The 20,591-nt window shown below is 40.8% G+C and overlaps 1 non-coding gene across 1 annotated transcript; it reads right to left on the bottom strand.

The window, feature by feature from the left end:
• Positions 1–1,074: 1,074 nt before the first annotated feature.
• Positions 1,075–1,181, bottom strand: LOC141617670 (small nucleolar RNA R71). The gene has a single exon (XR_012531174.1). It is a non-coding gene; the product is annotated as a small nucleolar RNA R71 (small nucleolar RNA).
• Positions 1,182–20,591: the final 19,410 nt, after the last annotated feature.

Raw genomic sequence — 20,591 nt, 5'->3', positions numbered from 1 at the left:
CAATAATTGCTTGCTTATAATTTGAGAACATGTTTGTATGATCATATCCCATGATTCCCCTATGAACCCATGACACCCTAGTGCTTTTAATCAATTGTTTACACCCTTATTTCATTTACCTTGTTAGTTTAATTTTCATTGCTATTTTAGTTTAGTAACCTTCTACATCAACCCAATTTGTGACACCCCTAGACACCACTAGTTACAATAGAATCTTCATTTCAATACCCGTCCCTTGGGATCCGACCTTTACTTGCCTCTTTACTAATTGTAGAGTTGTTTGTGAAGTATAAATTGTGTTTTGTATCGACCATTGACCAACGACCACATATGCTTAATTGTGAACACCAAATGGCTCCGATCAAAAATGGCGCCGTTGCCGGGGACGGTGTTTAATTGATTTAAGATTTCTTTTATTGTTTTTAGTTGTGTCTTTTTTCACCTTGGGGGAGTAAAACTCCTCAAGGTTTGTTCTAATTGTTTTCTAGTTGTTTGATATTTTGCATGTCTAGAAGGTTACAAAGAGATTTGTTACCTTTTGACCGTGAAATCGAAAGAACCTTGACGAATAATAGGAGACTTGTTAGGAGGAATTTGGGAGGTGTTGGTGAAGTTGTTCAACCCACTAGTGAGTTTGTCAATCCTTTCGCAATAGAAGGAGAAGAGAACCCATTAAACAATACCACGCAAAATCCACCTACAATGCCTAAATTCTCGTCACACTCTATACCCACCGAGGAGGATCTACCAAATGGTACTCCTACCCCACAACATCTTACCGGAAACTTTATTGCCAAGTCCGCCTTCATTCAACTAGTTTAGAGGAGCCAATTCGGGGGAATGCCTAGTGAGGACCCTCATTCTCATATGGAAACATTTTGTGATTATTGTGAAGCTATCTCTCAAACGGGCGTGACTCAAGACCAAATAAGATGGGTCTTATTTCCTTTTTCGTTAATCGGCACCGCAAAGCAATGGTTGAAGGGCCTTGATAAGGCCACCCTTGGAATAGATTCTTGGAAGAAGCTAGCTCTAGCTTTCTACAAAAAATTCTACCCACCGGAGAAGACAAATATGCTAAGAGCTCAAATTACGGGTTTTAAGCAAAGGGATGAAGAATCTTTGTATGAAGCTTGGGAGCGGTTCAAAGGTATTTGTCGCTCATGTCCTCACCATGGACTTAGCGAATGGTTTTTAGTGCAACAATTTTGGAATGGTTTATATGAAGATTCAAGGAACATTCTCAATATGGGATCAAATGGAATGTTCACCGAAGTTGATGACAATCAAACATGGAACAAGATTGAGGAAATGGCGGTCCATAATTCGCAATATAGTAGGCCTCGCAAGGCTACTAGAGGAGGAAAGTATGAAGTGGACACCGTTACTCAATTGGGTGCTCAACTTAGTGCTCACATTGACACAATCAACTTGAAGTTTGAACAAGCTATGGCTAGACTTGAGGAAAGCTCAAAATCATCAAAGCATCATGTCAATGCCATGACGGCATCCTCATCAATCCCAAGCGGGATATGTGAGAATTGTGGAACCTTGGGTCATGACTCAAGTGAATGTAGGGGAACAACCGAACAAGTCAATGCTTTCCAAGCTTACAAAAGTGGCACCCCTTATTCAAATTTTTACAATGAAAACACCAAGTTCCACCCAAATCTCTCATACAAAAGCCAAAATGTCCAAAACCCTCAAACTACATACACTCCACCACCCATGAGAAATCAAAATCAAAGACCCTTTTTCAATCAAAACAAAGGCTACCAAAATCAAAATCCATACAATCACCACAATGACCAAAGTTTTGATGTCCAAAAAGCGGTCATTCAAATGCAAAAAAATCAACAAGAGTTTTTCACCCAAATGCAAAAGGATAGCCAAGCAAAGGATACCACCATCAACAACATTCTAGCTCACACCAAGATGTTGGAAACACAATTGACCCAACTAGCATCTTCAAACTCACAAAGACAAAAGGGGCAATTACCACCTCAAGGTAATCCCCCTAGACATGAAACGGTTAGTGCCATTCACTTGAGAAGTGGAACAAGGTATGAAGCACCGAAGGAGCAAGTTGAGGATGAAGTTGTGAGAGCTAGTGAGAATGAAGTTGTGGTGCAAGGTTCCAAGGAAGGGGAATCATCAAAAGAAGAAAGTTCAAAGAAAAATGAAGACAAAGCCAAAGAAAAGGAGCCCATTGTGATTAGACTTCCTTTTCCAAGTCGTCAAGCCAAGCCCAAATTTGATGATCAACTTGGAAAGTTCATGGAAATTGTGAAGAACTTAGAAGTCTCAATTCCTTTCACGGAATTAATCAATCACGTTCCGGCCTATGCAAAGTACATGAAAGATATCCTCACAAAGAAGAAGTCAATCCGGAAACTTGAGACTATCGCCTTCACTAAGGTGAGTAGTGCAATTCTTCAAGGGAGTTCACCTCCAAAGTTAAAGGATCCGGGAAGCTTCTCAATACCGTGTACCATTGGCGACACAACGATCAACAAAGCCTTATGTGATCTAGGGGCTAGTGTGAGTGTCATGCCGTACTCGGTAAGTAAAAGGTTGGGAATGGGAGAGCTTAAATGTACCAACATCACTCTTCAAATGGCCGATAGATCGACGAAGACACCATTAGGGATATGGGAAGATGTCCCCGTGCGAATTGGGAAGTTTTTCATCCCGGTGGACTTTGTCATTGTTGATATGGAGGAAGATTCCAACATTCCAATCATCTTAGGAAGACCTTTCCTACACACCGCGGGTGCGGTGATTGATGTGAAACATGGAGAGCTCACTCTAGAAGTAGGAGATGAAAGCATAACTTTTAATCTTGACAAGACCATGAGAGCTACTCGTTTGCATGAGCCATGTTTCATGATTGATCATTATAGCCGGAAAGATGAAAAGAAGAAATCGGAACTCCAATGGAGGAAGAAAGTTGAAGATGCTCCATTCAAAGAGCAAGAGAATTATGAAAAGGAGAGCTTGCAAAGCTCATCAAAATCAACCAAGGAAGAAGATGATGGCCTCATTGGCCAAGAGAAGAAATTGGGAGAGTTGTCTCCATCCAAGCAAGAGATTTTCAATGATCAACTCAATGAAGTTTGTGGTCTTTGGGACGACGAATTTGAAGGGATCTTTAATCCTTACATTGGGCATGCCATCGATCATGATCAACAACAAGGGGCACGGTCTATTGAGGACCTCTACCACAACAATGAACAAGCTTTTAATTACTTCTTCGAGGTGTTGAGCAACATCAACAACACCTTGAACATGCCCCCTTGACATCTCATCAAGAATGAGAGTTTGGTGGAGTCCTCCCTAAACCACCACTTGTAAATATTTCTAACTCCCTAACTTACATTTAATTTTTGTATTGCATTTTTGTCATTTTTGGATTTTATTTACTTTGATCAAAATAATTGTCATGAAAAGAGAGAAGTGAGGGAGGGACTAATAATTTTAATTGATGTGTAGTGCTTTACCTTAGTGTGGGGATGGCAATTGCCTAGGCTATTCATGCCTTAGTAGTGCCCCCGCAATGAAGAACACAAGATTTGAAAGAAAGAAAGAAAGAATGATAAGGGAATGCGTTGGTGCACGGATGGAACTGAATCCGTGTGCACAAGGACCAATCCGAGCGGATTACTAAGAATCCGCCCGTCTGTCTGAGAGGATCCGAGCGCCCCGATGAGAAGACGCCCGTCTTGGGCTGAGCTAAAAGCGCAAATTCTTGATCGTTGAAGAATCCGAGCGGATTCGGAAAGACGCCGTCTTTCGTAATCCGTCCGTCTTGTGGACAATCCGCCCGTCTTGCGGTGAAGAAAAACAAAGAAAAATCTCTCGGATAAGAATCCGTCCGTCCCGCACGAAATCCGCCCGTCTCATCCAAAAAGAATCCGAGCGGATTCTCCAGAATCCGCCCGTCTCTAGGCGGGATTTTTGAAAATTTGAAGTTGAAGAATCCGAGCGGATTGCGCCTAATCCGCACGGATTGTCCCCGCAATTCGAAAATGTCGAGTTCTTTAAATACCCACCCCACCTTCATTCATTCATTCATTCACTCATAAACACTACCCATAACATCAAAACCCTCATCCTCTCCATCTCAAAAACAAAAACCCTCAACAAAACTCACCAAAATCAAATCAAACCATCTTTCAAATAACAAATCAATCACTCCATCTTCATTAACAATCAAAACCAAGCACAAAATCTTCACCTTTGAATTGATTTTTGTTCTCATAAAGGCAAAGCCTTTCACCTTCAAAATCAATTTGGGCATTCTACAAATTGAAGATTTTTGATCTTTTTCTTGGTTAGCTCATCAAATGGCAAGAACAAAGGGAGCAACAAAAGCAAAAGCAAAGGCACCAAAGACTACAACTCTCTCTCAAAGGCAAAAAGCTCTACAAATGAAGAAAGCTTTGGCAATGGTGGTATCAACACCAAGCTTGGAAGTGCAACCACCTCAACAAATTTCTATGGAAGCATCACCCTCTACTCCGGTAATTAATCAACTCTTGCATTACCCGGAGGTAACATTCATTTCCGATTCTCATAGAAATACATTTGTCAAGTTTGCTATGAAACAAATTCAATCCACCAAATTCATATGCCAAGATGCTTTAGAGAAGTTGGGTGTTCTTGAACAAACAAGAGTCTTTTTCAATGCCATGGGTTTAAAGAAATTGTTTGAAATGAAGGAAGTAACATACCCCTCCCTTGTCTTGGAATTCTTAAGTTCTTTAAAAGTGACAAAAGTTGAGAATAGGGAAAATATTGAGTTTCGTCTAGCTAACACTAGTAGACGCATTACCTTTCCGGAATTGGGTAAAATTTTGGGTCTTAGTGATGAGCATAAATTCTATAAGCAATATGGGAAGTATGATCCCGAGCCTCTTTGGGAGGCAATCTCCGGGAAGAAATTTGAAGATTTTAAAGCTTGTCGTGCTCTTTTGGTCCATCATCCGGGCATAAGAATATGGCACAAAGTTGTGGGAAATACCATAATTGCTAGGAAAGACACCAATCATTTCACGGGACTCGATTTTATCCTCCTTGAATCAACTTTGAATATTGGAAGAATTCACACCAAGCCTTACAATTCTTTGAGGCTATTGGTTGATAGATGGCTCCATGTAGATAGTGGGAAGAAGGGTCAAACCGTAATTGTTAATGGCGGCCTTGTCACGGTCCTAGCCAAGCACTTTGATCCTAATTTCAATAAGGATAGCAAGTACAAGGCTAAGGATGGTGGCCATCTTATTGATATGTCCACCTTGATTAACAAGTTTAAGTGGGTTGCTCACAATCCCCTTGATACCAAGTATGGGTGGCTTACAAGTGAGGCTCGATCATTCACTCTACCCGCAAAGATTTGCCGTCTTAGTGTCCACCGGACCAACTATTTACTTCCCCTATCCAAGGAAGCCGAGTACATCATTCAACAACAAAAGGGTGATCATGAAACTCCCTCCTCTTCCATTGTTATACCACCTTACCCCTATGATTATGAAGAGTTCAAACCGCAAGGAGTTGAAATTGGAAAAGATTATGTCACTCTTCTAATGCAAGCCATGCACAAGCAAGCTTATGAAGATCGGAAGAATGCTTATTTGGCTCAATATCCTCCCCTCCTACATCTAGCTAGGCAAGGACTCCTTAATCCATCTTGTCCTTTGCCTAGTTGGGCGGATAGAGAAGCCTTATTTCCGGGTGCATCTAGGGGCGTGGTGGAAGGCAATGAGGTTGTTGGAAATGATGAGGAATTTGATGATAACATTGAGGAAGAAGCAAGTGGAGATGAAGAAAGAGATGATGAAGAAAGAGATGATGAAGAAAGAGATGGTGAAGATAATGATGAGGAAGATGGTGATGAGGAAAGCAAAGAAGAAAGTGCCAAGGAAAGTGGCAATGTGACCACTTCTCATGAGGGAAGTGATGGTGATAGTAGCATGATGGAAGACTAGCCTTGGAGATTCCTACTCTCCCACGGTTTGTCTATATCTCTTTGTATTTTATTTCATTTTGATCATTGTTGGTTTAGTCCTAGCAACATCAAAGGACTCGCACCTCGGTTCCTTTGAGGTGTTCTTTATTGTTCCCACTTTTGTAAAATCCAAAATGACAATCTAGTCTCATGCATAGCATAGCATGTGCATGAACTCCCCCATGCTTTGACATTAGCAATAGTGTCTTACTTGGTTTGGGGAAGTTAATGCATACGCAACGGGAGGTAATTTAAATTATCCTCTCCGTCATAACAAAAACCATACATCATGTAGTATAGTTTAGTGTAGAATTGCATTTAGTATAGAAAATCATGCATCATCTTTGCATAATTTCCATCATTTTGGCCATTGAGGACAATGCCCATATTAGTGTGGGGATGGGAATTCTAACACTTAACTTTTATTCAAAAACCATAAAAATTGAAAAAATTTCAAAAATCATAAAAATTTAAAAATTGAAAAACCAAAAACAAGTTCATTTCCCTTGTATATATTGTCTTGTATATATTGTGTTTGTTTCATCCTTGTTCACTTTGATTGACTACGCCACATCCGAGACATGAGGATATTGAAGACCGCATGGTATGATCTTTCCAATCTCCTTTTTCCTCTTTATGTTAATGACTATGTGGCTTTATTTTGATTGATGCGGTAAAAACAATGTGAATTTAGGATTGCATCTAGTTTATTTGGCATGTTAGTTGGTAGAATCATTTGCATTAGGATGTTTATATGTTAGTTGCATCATGGCATGTAGTTGCATGTTAGAAAAATTTTGCGAAACCGTCTACTTGGGAAGCTTAACAAGTGTATATAGGCCCTAGTAGATGCTTTTTATTCTTAAGACTTTGCTTGTTAGAATACTTGTAAAACACCCTAGGATGTGTCATGCTAGTATCCTTTGACCCATGGTTTAAGGCCTAGTCAAGAGTACCTTGTGGTGTGATAACTCCTTGGCTACCGTTTATTCCAAGGTGACCCTTGAAACCATGCATACTTCTATCATTCATCCATGTTCTACCACATTTTTGTCATCAAAGGGAATGGGCACAAAAAGAAATCAATTTGAGTTCAATGAAATGAAAAGTGAAAGAAAGTTTGCAAAAATGCATCAAATGAAAAGAGGAGCAAAAATAGACTCCTAAAACTTCAAATACAAGGCACCCTCGTTACTAATTGGGGTGACTTTGAAAATGTTCAAAAAGAAATGCAAAAAGTTGTCAAGTATTGAAATGCCAAAAATCAAAAAGAAATGGCAAAGAAAGTGTTCTCAAAAAGTCAAATGCCAAAGAAATTTGGGGGGAAAAACAAAAAACAAAAGCAAACTCCCAAAGTGAAACTCAAATACTATCGATCCCTTTATCCATCATATCCATTTTGTGCATGGTAGAGAGGGGACGACCCTTCTTCTTGTCTAGGCAAGAGGGGGAATTCCGCGATCCTCCAGTGTTTCTAACACCATAGGGAGTCTACTCTTGACAAAAGCATTTAACGATTGAGGACAAAGGTACCCTAGCTTGACACCTTTTGGAGGTGATTTATTGGTATCCTTCTAGGCTTAGTAGTTTGAACAAATTGCATCTATGAAGGATTGTGTACCCTTGAATTGCTTCCCTTGTAGATAATTTCCGCCACTTAGATGAGGAAAGTGGCTATTCTTTTTGTAGATGCATCCATTATGTGTTTTTGTGTGCTTAATGTTTGGATGTGTCGCCATTTTGGCAAGACCCACCTTGCCTTGCAAGAAGGCATCCTACCTCATGGTTGTCTTGTTGTGAGTTGAAGGGGCGGAGTGAGACCCGCTAATTGTCTCATATCGGCTATTATTATTAGGATTAGGTTAGTATTGGTCCTAGTCTTTGTCACCTCTTTACTCGGGACGAGCAAAGGTTCGGTTTGGGGATATTTGATGCGACCATAATTGGCGCATATTTAGCCCCCGAATTACCATTGTTTCTATGCTTTTTAGTGCCTATTTGGGTCATTTCTTATCTTTAGTTCTTTGTTTTGCATATTCTTTGAGATTTTGATCCCTTGGTAGGAAAGGAGTAAGAATCTTGCATTTTCATGGCAAAACAAGGCTAAATTGATCACATTCAATGACCAAGCATCAAAGAGAGACAAGACTAGAAGGCCTTTGTACATAGCATTGTAGAAGAGCATTGTTGAGAAAAGGATCCTTGAGTCCCCAAGGAAATCCCCAAGGAATTCATGAAGAAAAGGGAAGAAAAAGAAGAAGGAAAGCTCTTTGAACTACAATCCGAACGGATTGTAGAGAATCCGTCCGTCCTCGCCGATCCGAGGGTCCTCACCAGAATCCGCTCGGATTCCCCTCGCCAGATCCGAGCGTCTTGTTCCTTGATCCGCTCGGATCGTCCATCCCAGATCCGGCCGTCCCGACTCCCAGCCGCACGGATCACAGCACAGCATAGTTTCGTTCTTCAAGCTACGAAATGGAGAAGCCCTTCTCTCGGATAATCCCGGAGGCTCCTTGCTCAACTTAAAAAGTGTAATTACTAGTTTAGCCCTTAGTTAACCCTAATGCATCCTCCCTAATTTTCACTATAAATACCCCATTAGTCTAATTAGAGGAGCATGTTCTTCTTATCAATAATTAGAGTAGTTAGTATCAATCAAATCTCTCTTCAATATTGTAATCAAATATTAATCAAGTTTTAATCCAAGTTTTAGTTCTTTAATCTCTCTCTTGTTCTTCATTTATTTTGGGTAATTAGAAGATTATTGGGTTTATTGGGAGATTGACAACCTTCCATCAATCATCAAGTTCTTCTATTATTCTTGCTTTATTATTGGAATCATTAGTAGGTATAATCTCTTAATCCCTTTTTAATTATTGCTAATTACTTTCATTTATTCATCATGTTTCATTATGTTAGTATGATTGACAACCTTTCTAGCATGATCAATATGATAATGAGTGAGTAGTCTCTTAGCTAGGGTTTAATGGGTGATTAGGGGAAACCAACATGGGGAATGATTCATGCTTAAATTAATATGCTTTCATATCTTATTTGCTTGCTTGTTTTGATCTTAATACATGCACATGTTATATTTGATGAAATGCTAAGCCTATGAATCCTTGCATTTACTATCATCTTCTATCCTTTCAACTTGACTTGTAAGACATAACCCAACTCGAGTCTTGTTAGACCATGCATGTGTTAAGTAGGGAAGATTAAGTCGACTTGTAGGTGTTGTACAATCCAAGAGATTCGGCTCCGGGACCCAAACTTTCCTAGGATTGTAAGATATAACCCAACTCAATCCATCACAACAATAATTGCTTGCTTATAATTTGAGAACATGTTTGTATGATCATATCCCATGATTCCCCTATGAACCCATGACACCCTAGTGCTTTTAATCAATTGTTTACACCCTTATTTCATTTACCTTGTTAGTTTAATTTTCATTGCTATTTTAGTTTAGTAACCTTCTACATCAACCCAATTTGTGACACCCCTAGACACCACTAGTTACAATAGAATCTTCATTTCAATACCCGTCCCTTGGGATCCGACCTTTACTTGCCTCTTTACTAATTGTAGAGTTGTTTGTGAAGTATAAATTGTGTTTTGTATCGACCATTGACCAACGACCACATATGCTTAATTGTGAACACCAAATGGCTCCGATCAATATGCACTAATTATGGTCACATCAAATATCCCCAAACCGAACCTTTGCTCGTCCCAAGTAAAGAGGTGACAAAGACTAGGACCATTATTCAGACTAACCTAATAACATAGCCGATATGAGACAATTAGCGGGTCTCACTCCGCCCCTTCAACTCACAACAAGACAACCATGAGGTAGGATGCCTTCTTGCAAGGCAAGGTGGGTCTTGCCAAAATGGCGACACATCCAAACATTAAGCACACAAAATCACATAAAGGATGCATCTAAAAAAGAATAGCCACTTCCTCATCAAGTGGCGGAGGCACTAAAGAGGAACAAATTTAAGAGCATGTAATCCTTCACAAATACTAGTTCAACAAATTACTAAGGCTAAGAGGATGGCACTAAATCACCTCCAAATGGTGTTAAACTAGACTACTTTCGTCCTCAATTTCCAAATGCTTTCGTCAAGAGCGATCGGATGGTGGTGGAATGATGATCCCTATGATGCTAGTAGCATATGACATGACAAGTCTTGAATTCTCTACAAAAGTAAAGGTCATGGATCGTCCCAAGCTCGACAAAGTGGCTTGACAAAAGGCTTTTTGGGAATGAAATGCTCAAATCTTTATACACAACGGGTGGATATGACTAGTATTCAAAATTGACCTTATTTCAACTTTCACATTTCAAAAATTTTAGATGGGGTTTGTCCCTTCCGGGCTAGTGTCCTTTGCTTTCGCCAATCGGTTATTAGGCAACCGGTTAACCTCTAGACAATAGCTTTTCGGGGTGATAGTCACTCTGTCTCTGGGCGGCCGAATTCACAACCGTGTGGGGGCCCAATTCAATGGATCCCGCTCCAAAGCACATCGAAGTGGTATGCCTCCATCAAAATAATTTAAATTTCTCAACATTCAACAATTCATAACATTTGAGGTTTCCTTGGCATTAAATTACTTCCACATGACAAAATTCCTTGAAATGAGCACTTCAAGCTTATTGATAGAAAATATTTTTGGGTTGCCTTACCACAAGGTCAATCAAGGTCACCTAGACAAGTTAACCAAGTCCACATCGCATCACGGGGTTGGATAGGTGACTCACATGCAAACCCTTGACTAGGCCTTGGGTCATGGGTCAAAAGATACTAGTATGACACTATCTAGGGTGTTTTACAACCATTCTAGTAGGCAAAGTCTTAAGTTGAACAAGTATTTGTAATGGCTTAGTTGCTCTTGTCAAAGTTCCTAATTAGGCATTTTTCAAACATTTCTAACATGCAACTACATGCCATGATGCAACTAATATAAACATCCTAATGCAAGTGATTCTATCAACTAATATGACATATAAACTAAATGCAAGTCCTAAGTTCACATTATTATACCACATCAATCAAAATAAAGCCACATAGTCATTAACATAAAGAGAAAAAAGGAGATTGGAAAGATCATACCATGCGGTCTTCATTATCCTCATGTCTCGGATGTGGCGTAGTCAATCAATGTGAACAAGGATAGAACAAACACAATATATACAAAACAATATATACACAAGACTACAAAAGGAAATAAACATGTTTTTGGGTTTTCAATTTTCAAATATTTATGATTTTCGAACTTTTTCAATTTTTTGGATTTTTTTTTTGAATAAGAGTTAAATGTTAGAATTCCCATCCCCACACTAATATGGGCATTGTCCTCAATGGCCAAAATGATGGAAATTATGCAAAGATGATGCATGATTTCTACACTAAATGCAATCTACACTAAGCTACACTACATGATGCATGGTTTTTGTTATGACGGAGAGGATAATTTAGATTACCTCCCGTTGTGTATGCATTAACTTCCCCAAACCGAGTTAGACACTATTGCTAAGGTCCAAGGATGGGTGTAGTTCATGCACACACTATGCAATGCATGAAACGAATTTGTCATTTTGGATTTTGAAAATGGGAACAATAAAATGAGAACACCTCAATGGTACCGAGGTGTGAGTCCTCTATGGTGCTAAGACTACTCCAACAATGATCACAATTAATAAAAATACAAGGTAACAAGACACAAACTTCTCTTCATGAAACTTTGAAAGATAAAGAGGAGAGATGAGAAAACTTCACTTCAACTTAGGTGGGTGCCTCTTGCCCGCTCCACCTAGTGATGAAGTAGTCTTCTAGACATCGGCATCATCTCCCTCTACATCACTATCCCAAATCTCCTTTGAAGCATCACTCAAACTTGGGTCCATGAATTCGTCTTCCTCACTCTCAAGCTCCACCGTGTCACCTCCACAAGAATTGCCACTCCCCTCCTCTTGTCTACCGTTCGCCCCTTCATTTGCTCTCTCCGAGTTGGGGAAGAGCAAATCCATTTGAGCCCATGAGGGGAAAGCTCCTTCCTCACTAATTCGTTCTTTTCGAACCATCTCGTGATATTGAGGATAGAGTGCATAGTAAGTGTCCATGGAGGTCTCGTATTGACGGTAGTGTAGATCTTGTAAGATTCCCGTGACAAAGTCGTCACGGGGGAGGATGAAGGGGTTTGGATGGTTATATGGTTGATAGGGGAAAGGGTAGGGAGGCACTTTTATCTTCTCATTTTGAGTTTGTTGTTCTTGTTGTTGTGGTGGTGGAGTTGGAGGTGGTGGTGCTTGCCTTGTTTGACTTGGGATGAGGTAGGATGGCATTGCAGACAAGTTTCCTCTTCTTGGGGAGATACGTGGTAGGTCGGCCATTGGAAGATAAATCGGATCGCTTCCTTTTGTCAACCACCTTATCCGCTTATCAACCCCCTCAAGGGTTATCCAATGGTGATGGACGAGAAGTAGATCTTCATTAATTCTCGTGTTTCCCGTAAGTGGAGTGTACTCATTATTCTCATTGAACCTTGGGTTGAAGTGCTTTACAAGTCTAGTAATGAGTCCTCCATTCACTATGTGCTTCATGCCATCATCATCCCCATTTCTAAACTTTGCCCATTTCTCTAGCCATACTAGAGGTGCATTGAAGTGATACCTATTTCTCCCTTGAATGTTGAGGTAGGATTCCATAAACACAAGGTCTAATTGGTTCACGATGGCCGGATCTCGGCGGGCAAGTAGAGTGCCCGAAAGAAATCGATATGTAAGCCTCAAGATCGGGTTTTGGATATGAAAAGCAAGACATTCCTTGGTATGAATGAAATCCCGGCCCGTCATGGCCCTCCACAAAGGTTCAACACTATACTTTTTGGGTTTCGATGTTCGGGTAGGCGAAACATCAAGTCCAAACACATTTGCGAATTCTACAAGGGTCATCATCCTAGAAACATTCTCCAACCTAAACTCTATGTATATCACTTTGTTCAAGGTTGTAATCTTCAAAAAGCTCAAAAATTCAAGCACAAGGGACCGATAGGTTGGTTCATACATGCGAAAAAGGGTTGAAAGACCAAAAACCTCAAAGAGAGCTTCCACTTGGTGATAAATCCCAAGTTTCCTCAAGGTAGCATGACATAAAAACTTAGTGGGAAGAATATTCTTACTTAGAAGCTGGTGGAAGACTAATCTTTGCACATCATTGAGAAATTCCACATTTGAGAAGTCATTAAGCCTTGTAAGATCTACAATCTCTTCATGTTCCCTTCTTAATGTGTTGAGATGGGAGGTAGAAGAACTTCCCATCATCCTTGGTCTTCTTGCATTCCTAAAAGAGGATCTCCTTGGTGCCATTTTTGATTCTTTTGTTGGGTTCTTTTGATTTGTGAAAGGGTAAGGATGTTCCTTGTTGATTGAGTGTTGCCTTTGGAAACCCTAGAAAATTGGGGCTTTTTGATTTTGTGGGTTAAGAGAGTGATTTGGATATGTATGGGAGTCAAAAGGAGGTGGGTTTTATAGTTCAAGAGGAAGAAGTAGTGATGTGTCACTGTATGTGTGGTGGGGTGTATTTTAATTAGGGAAAAGTCGGGTCAAAACACCGTGGGAGGACGAGCGGATTCGAGCTGAAGACGCTCGGATTCGTGCTCCTCGGGACGGGCGGATTCTGGGCAATACACCCGGATTCTGTCACAGCGAAAATTTCCAAAATTTGACGCCTCAAAGACGGGCGTCCCGAGCATGAGACGCTCGGATTCTTTTAAGATGGGACGGGCGTCTTCTTCTGAAGACGGACGGATTCTTCTACAGAAATTTTCCTTGAAATGCACAGGTAGAAAGACGGGCATCTTTCTTTAAATCCGGCCGGATTCTACAAGACGGGCGTTCTTCTTCCTAGGACGCTCGGATTCAACCTCAGTCCAAAAATCTTCAAATTCTCAGCGTAGCTGGACGGACGGTTTCTCCTCAGAACGTCCGGATTCCAGCAAGACGGCCGGATTCCAGGGAATCCGCACGTGTTCGGGCTGTGAATTCTTCCTTTGACTTTTTCTCCTCTCTTAGATGCGTCCCCACACTCGAGAATTCGTTCCTTCCTTCATTTAAAATTCATTAGTAACCCTCCCTCACTTACGCTCATGAAAAGAGTTCACGCTATTTATTAAAACAAATACAATAAAGCAATAAATACAAGTTAGAGGGTTAGTATATTTACAAGTGGTGGTTTAGGGAGGACTCCACCAAACTCTCCCTTAGATGGTCCTTTCAAGGGTGAGGAGGCCCGAGGTAGGTGACCTCGATCTCTGCAACAAACGCTCCTTCATAGTATGGCTTCAACCTTTGACCATTTACCTTGAACTTGCTTCCATCGTCCGTCTTGAGTTCGAAATCTCCATATTTTCCAACTTCGGTTATCACATAGGGACCCATCCATCTAGAGTTCAATTTTCCCGGAAAGAGTCGGTAGCGAGAATTGAATAGAAGGACTTTGTCTCCCTTGTGCAAGGCCTTTTGTCTAATTCTCTTATCATGAAGCAATTTTGTTCTTTCTTTGTAAATCTTCGCATTCTCATAGGATTGTAGTCGGAACTCCTCCAACTCTTGGATTTGAATCATCCTCCTTTGACCGCTCAATTTGAGATCAAGATTAAGTGCTCGGATTTCCCAATAAGCTTTGTACTCCAATTCGATTGGCAAATGACATGCTTTTCTATAGACAAGCTTGTAAGGGGAGGCTCCTATGGGAGTCTTATAGGCCGTCCTATAAGCCCAAAGAGCATCATCAAGCTTTGTGCTCCAATCTTTCCGAGTCTTGTTCACAAATTTCTCAAGGATTTGCTTGATCTCTCTATTTGAAATCTCAACTTAACCGCTTGTTTGAGGATGATATCCCAAGCCGGTTCTATGTTGGACACCATATTTGGTCAAAAGGGATGCAAGCTTCTTCTCATGGAAATGCGTTCCTCCATCACTAATGATCGCTCTAGGAACTCCAAATCTTGGGAAAATTATCTTCTTGAAAAGCTTGGTGACCGTTTTTGCATCATCATTTGGGGTGGCGATTGCCTCCACCCACTTTGAGACATAATCTACGGCTACAAGGATGTACTTATTCCCATTGGATGTCACAAAGGGCCCTTGGTAGTCGATTCCCCAAACATCGAAGATCTCCACCTCTAGAATGCCCCTTTGTGGCATTTCGTTCCTCCAAGAGATATTCCCCGTTCTTTGACAAGCGTCGCAATGAATGATGAATTCTCTTGTATCTTGAAACATTGTAGGCCAATAGAAGCCCGATTGGAGAATTTTTGCAACGGTTCTCCTTGCTCCATGGTGCCCACCGTAGGGTGATGAATGACATCCTTCCAAGATTCCTTGGATTTCCCATTGAGGATGCATCTCTCGGTAGAGCCCATCACTACACTCCTTGTAGAGGTTTGGGTCATCCCAAAAGTACCTCTTCACTTCGAATAGGAATCTCTTCCTTTGGTTGTGGTTCAAATTTGGAGGGAGTACCTTTCCAACAATATAATTGGCATAATCGGCAAACCATGGGGTGATGTGCCTTTCAAGTTGTGTTTGAATGGCCATCAAAATATCGTCGGGGAATGAGTCATTGATCGGGGTTTCTCCATTTTCATCATGAAACCGGATCCTTGACAAGTGATCCGCCACTACATTCTCGGCTCCTTTCTTGTCTCTTATTTCCAAGTCAAATTCTTGAAGAAGCAAAATCCATCTCAACAATCTTGGTTTTGCCTCCTTCTTTATCAAGAGATGTCGGAGAGCGCGATGATCCGAAAATACAATCACCTTGGATCCAAGCAAGTAGGAACGGAATTTATCCAAAGCATATACAATGGCAAGAAGCTCCTTTTCGGTTGTGTCATAATTCACTTGGGAGGGTCGAGGGTCTTTCTTATGTAATAGATGGCGTGAAGAGCTCTCCCTACCCGTTGGCCAAGAACCGCTCCAACGGCGTAGTTGCTAGCGTCACACATAATCTCGAAAGGTAACTCCCAATTCGGGGGTTGGATGATTGGTGCCGAGATTAGTGCTTCTTTGATTTTATTAAAAGCTTCAACACACTCATCAGTGAATTGGAATTGGGCATCTTTAAGCAAAAGTTGAGTGAGGGGTTTTGCTATTTTTGAAAAATCCTTTATGAAACGACAATAAAAACCCGGGTGACCGAGAAAACTTCTCACCCCTCTAACATTCACGGGAGGTGGGAGTTTCTCTATCACCTCAACTTTAGCTTTATCGACCTCGATGCCCTTTTCCGAAATCAAATGACCCAAAACAATTCCTTCATTGACCATGAAGTGACACTTTTCTCAATTTAAAACAAGACTAACATCTTCACACTTTTGCAACACAAGAGAAAGATTATGCAAACATGAGTCAAAGTCCTTTCCATAAACACTAAAATCATCCATAAAAACTTCCATTATGGTCTCTAAGTAATCGGAGAAGACACTCATCATGCATCTTTGGAAAGTGGCGGGGGCATTACATAAACCAAAAGGCATCCTCCTATATGCAAAAGTGCCATAAGGGCATGTGAAAGTGGTCTTATGCTGGTCATCCGGGTGTATAGGGATTTGGAAGAATCCCGAATACCCGTCAAGGTAACAAAAGAATTTGTTGGAGGCTAACCTCTCAAGCATTTGGTCAATGAATGGTAAGGGGAAGTGATCTTTTCTTGCTACGGAGTTTAATTTCTGATAGTCAATGCACATACGCCAACCGGTGATCATTCTTGTGGGTATTAGTTCATTCTTTTCATTTGTCACTACCGTAGTACCTCCTTTCTTAGGTACCACTTGGACGGGGCTAACCCACAAAGAATCCGATATGGGATATATGATTCCCGCATCAAGTAATTTCATGACTTCTCCTTTGACAACTTCTTGCATGTGGGGGTTCAATCTTCTTTGGGGTTGAATGGTAGGTCTATGGTCTTCCTCTAGATGAATTCTATGCATGCAAAAGTTGGGACTTATCCCCTTAAGGTCATCTAGACTATAACCTATAGCCTTCTCATGTTGTTTCAACACATCCAGCAATTTTCCCAATTGGTCATCATCAAGTCTATCATTAACAATCACGGGTTTGGTCTTTGATTCATCAAGGTAAGCATATTTCAAATTTGGGGGAAGGGGTTTCAAAGTAGGAGTTCGTACCTCACTTTCCTCCTTTGGAGTTTCATTGAGAATTTACTCCATCTCCATTAGACATTCCATTCTCATAGCATACCCAACTTCATTTTCATCAACCTCATCATATTCAAATTCCATGATGGGTTCCTCTTGCTCTTGAGCTTGTAAAATATCTTCTAGGATGGATTGCTCATCCTCTATGGGTTGACATGCTTCCACTAGAATGTTATGCTCTAATTCGGATTGTGCACGAGTAAGTTCCTTGTTAGCTAGAGCGGCCTCAAAAAGATCCACCTCCACTTCCCAATACATATTTTTAGCCTCACTTGCTTCCAAGGCTTCCAATGCTTGCATGGCATCCTTGAAGAAAGGTATACTCAAGTGGTCCTCTACAAAATAATCTATAAGATCCATCTCGCAAAATATCGAACAACTTGAAAATGATTAGGACAAACCTTGAGGAGTTTTACTTCCCCAAGGCGAAGAAAGACACAACTAATAACAATAAAAGGAAATCTAAATCAAGTAAACACCGTCCCCGGCAACGGCGCCATTTTTGATCGGTCCGTTTCGTGTTCACAATTAAAGGTGTGGTCGTTGGGTCACATCCGAATCAAAACACAATTTATAGCTTCACAAACAACTATACAATTAGTAAAGAGGCAAGTAAAGGTCGGATCCCAAGGGACGGGTATTGAAATGAGATTTCTATTGAAACTAGTGGTGTCTTAGGGGTGTCACAATTTGGGTTGATGTAGAAGGTCACTAACTAAAATAGCAATGAAAATAAACAAGCAAGATGAATTAAAAGGGGTGTAAACAATTGATTAAAAAGCACTAGGGTGTCATGGGATCATAGGGGAATCATGAGAATTGATCATACAAACATGTTCTCAAATTATAAGCAAGCAATTATTGTTGTGATGGATTGAGTTGGGTTATATCTTACAATCCTAGGAAAGTTTGGGTCCCGGAGCCGAATTGATTAGATTGTACAACACCTACAAGTTGACTTAATCTTCCCTACTCAACAACATGCATGGTCTAATGAGACTCGAGTTGGGTTATGTCTTACAAGTCTCATTGAAAAGATAGGAGATGGTGGTAAATGCAAGGATTCATAGGCTTAGCATTTCATCAAATATAACATGTGCATGAGTTGAGATCAAAACAAGCAAGCAAATAAAACATGAAAGCATATTAATTTAAGCATGAATCATTCCCCATGTTGGTTTCCCCTAATCACCCATTAACCCTAGCTAAGAGACTACTCACTCATTATCATGTTGATCATGCTAGCAAGGTTGTCAATCATACCAACAAAATGAAACATGATGAATAAATGAAAGTAATTAACAATAATCAAAAAGGGATTAAGAGAATTATACCTACTAATGATTCCAATAATAAAGCAAAGATAAAAGAAGTACTTGATGCTTGATTGAGAGGTTGTCAATCTCCCAATAATAACCCAAATAGTCTTCAATTACCCAAAATAAAGGATGAACAAAAGAGAGATTAAGGAAATAAATCTTGTATTAGAACTTGATTAATTGTTGATTACAAAACTAAAGAGAGATTTGATTGATATTAACTACTCTAATTATTGATAATAAGAACATGCTCTTCTAATTAGACTAATGGGGTATTTATAGTGGAAATTAGGGGGATGCATTAGGGTTAACTAAGGGCTAAACTAGTAATTACACTTTTTAGATTGAGCAGGGAGGAGCCGGTATTTTCCGAAGGAAGGGCTTCTTTCTTTGTAGCTTGGAGAAGACGAAAATGCGCTGTAGTGGAATCCGAGCGGATCAGGGTCGGGACGGGCGGATTCTGGCGATGGAACACGAGCAGATTCAAGAGAATCCGGGCGGATTGTGGTGGCTAAACCCGAGCGTCTTGGTGGAAAACCGCACGGATTGTGCAGGTGGAGGACGGCCGGATTGTAGACAATCCGCACGGATTGTGTCTCAGCAAGACTTCTTCTTCTTTTCTTCCCTTTTCTTCATAAATTCCTTGGGGATTTCCTTGGGGACTCAAGGATCCTTTCTCAACATTGCTCATCTACTATCATATATACAAAGGCCTTCTAATCTTGTTTCTCCTTTATGCTTGGTCATTGAATTCGATCAATTTAGTCTCATTTTGCCATGAAAATGCAAGATTCTTACTCCTTTCCTACCAAGGGATCAAAATCTCAAAGAATATGCAAAACAAAGAACTAAAGATAATAAATGACCCAAATATGCACTAAAAAGCATGGGAACAAGGCTAATTCGGGGGCTAAATATGCACTAATTATGGTCACATCAAATGCCTTCAAATCTAGTAACCAGGCTCGATATGGATATGCTGTCACCAGGGGTAACCACACCACCCAAGCAAGTGTATCCAGCAGGAACGGTGGCCGCCCAAGGTATGATCCAACCACCAGGGGTCCCACCACCACCAAGGATGCCGCAAACATATCCCATGGTACTCAATCCTGTGGGATTAGAAGCACTGACTCTAGATCCCATATCAACAACCAGCAGTACGCCCGTGGTACCAGGGAACAATCCAGGGAAGCAGTCAGCAGGAAACGCATACCCCGGGATATGCTCCTGTATGCCATATACTCCAGACAGTCAGTTCAGGCCTATTGTAAACTCAACACCATTACCTGGAAGCTACATGATACCTTCTTACATGCCATGAGGAACACCAAATCCATATGGGATCTACTCAGTATCCCACAACCAGGGTATGGGGGTAGGAAGCCATGTATAACAACAGTTGCAGGATATCAGGTCCCTACTCAGCAAGGTTCTAGGGTTACCAGATCCCATGGAGGTAGCAACCCCGGAGTGCTATGCGGATTCCCCCTTCGTGGACAGCATTGCGCTTGTCAGCATGCCAAAGGGGTTCACCACACTAACAATGACGTTATATGATGGAACAGAGGATCCGCTGGAGCACATCAACCAGTATAAACAGAAAATGATGGTGTCTGCAGCAACATGGCCTGAAAAGGAGGCATATATGTGCAAAGGATTCGGTTCCACCTTGTTAGGAGCCGCACTCTAATGGTTCGTTAACCTTCCAAACAAGTCTATTTCCAGCGTCACAGAGTTAGTGAACGTTTTCAATCTGTAGTTTGCAAGCAGTCGCAAGCCAGAAAAATTATCCAGTGATCTATACCGGATCGTCCAGAGGTTCGAGGAGTCCACCAGGGATTTTTTTTTTGGTGAAATGTAAGAACTTCCATTAAGCACGAACAAAGCTATTACAAGCTACCAATTCTTACAACATTTTAATTTGAAGTAGCCAAACATCAAAACTAAATCATTAAAGGGAGGCTAGTTAACCAAACACTATCTCTAGTTTGCATCTCCTTTCGAATCTTTGCCAAAAACCTCACCTTACA

Source organism: Silene latifolia, chromosome 1, assembly GCF_048544455.1.
Source record: "Silene latifolia isolate original U9 population chromosome 1, ASM4854445v1, whole genome shotgun sequence".
Taxonomy (NCBI): Eukaryota; Viridiplantae; Streptophyta; class Magnoliopsida; order Caryophyllales; family Caryophyllaceae; genus Silene; species Silene latifolia.
Note: the sequence above shows the minus strand (reverse complement) of the source record. Positions and strands in the feature narration are given on the sequence as shown.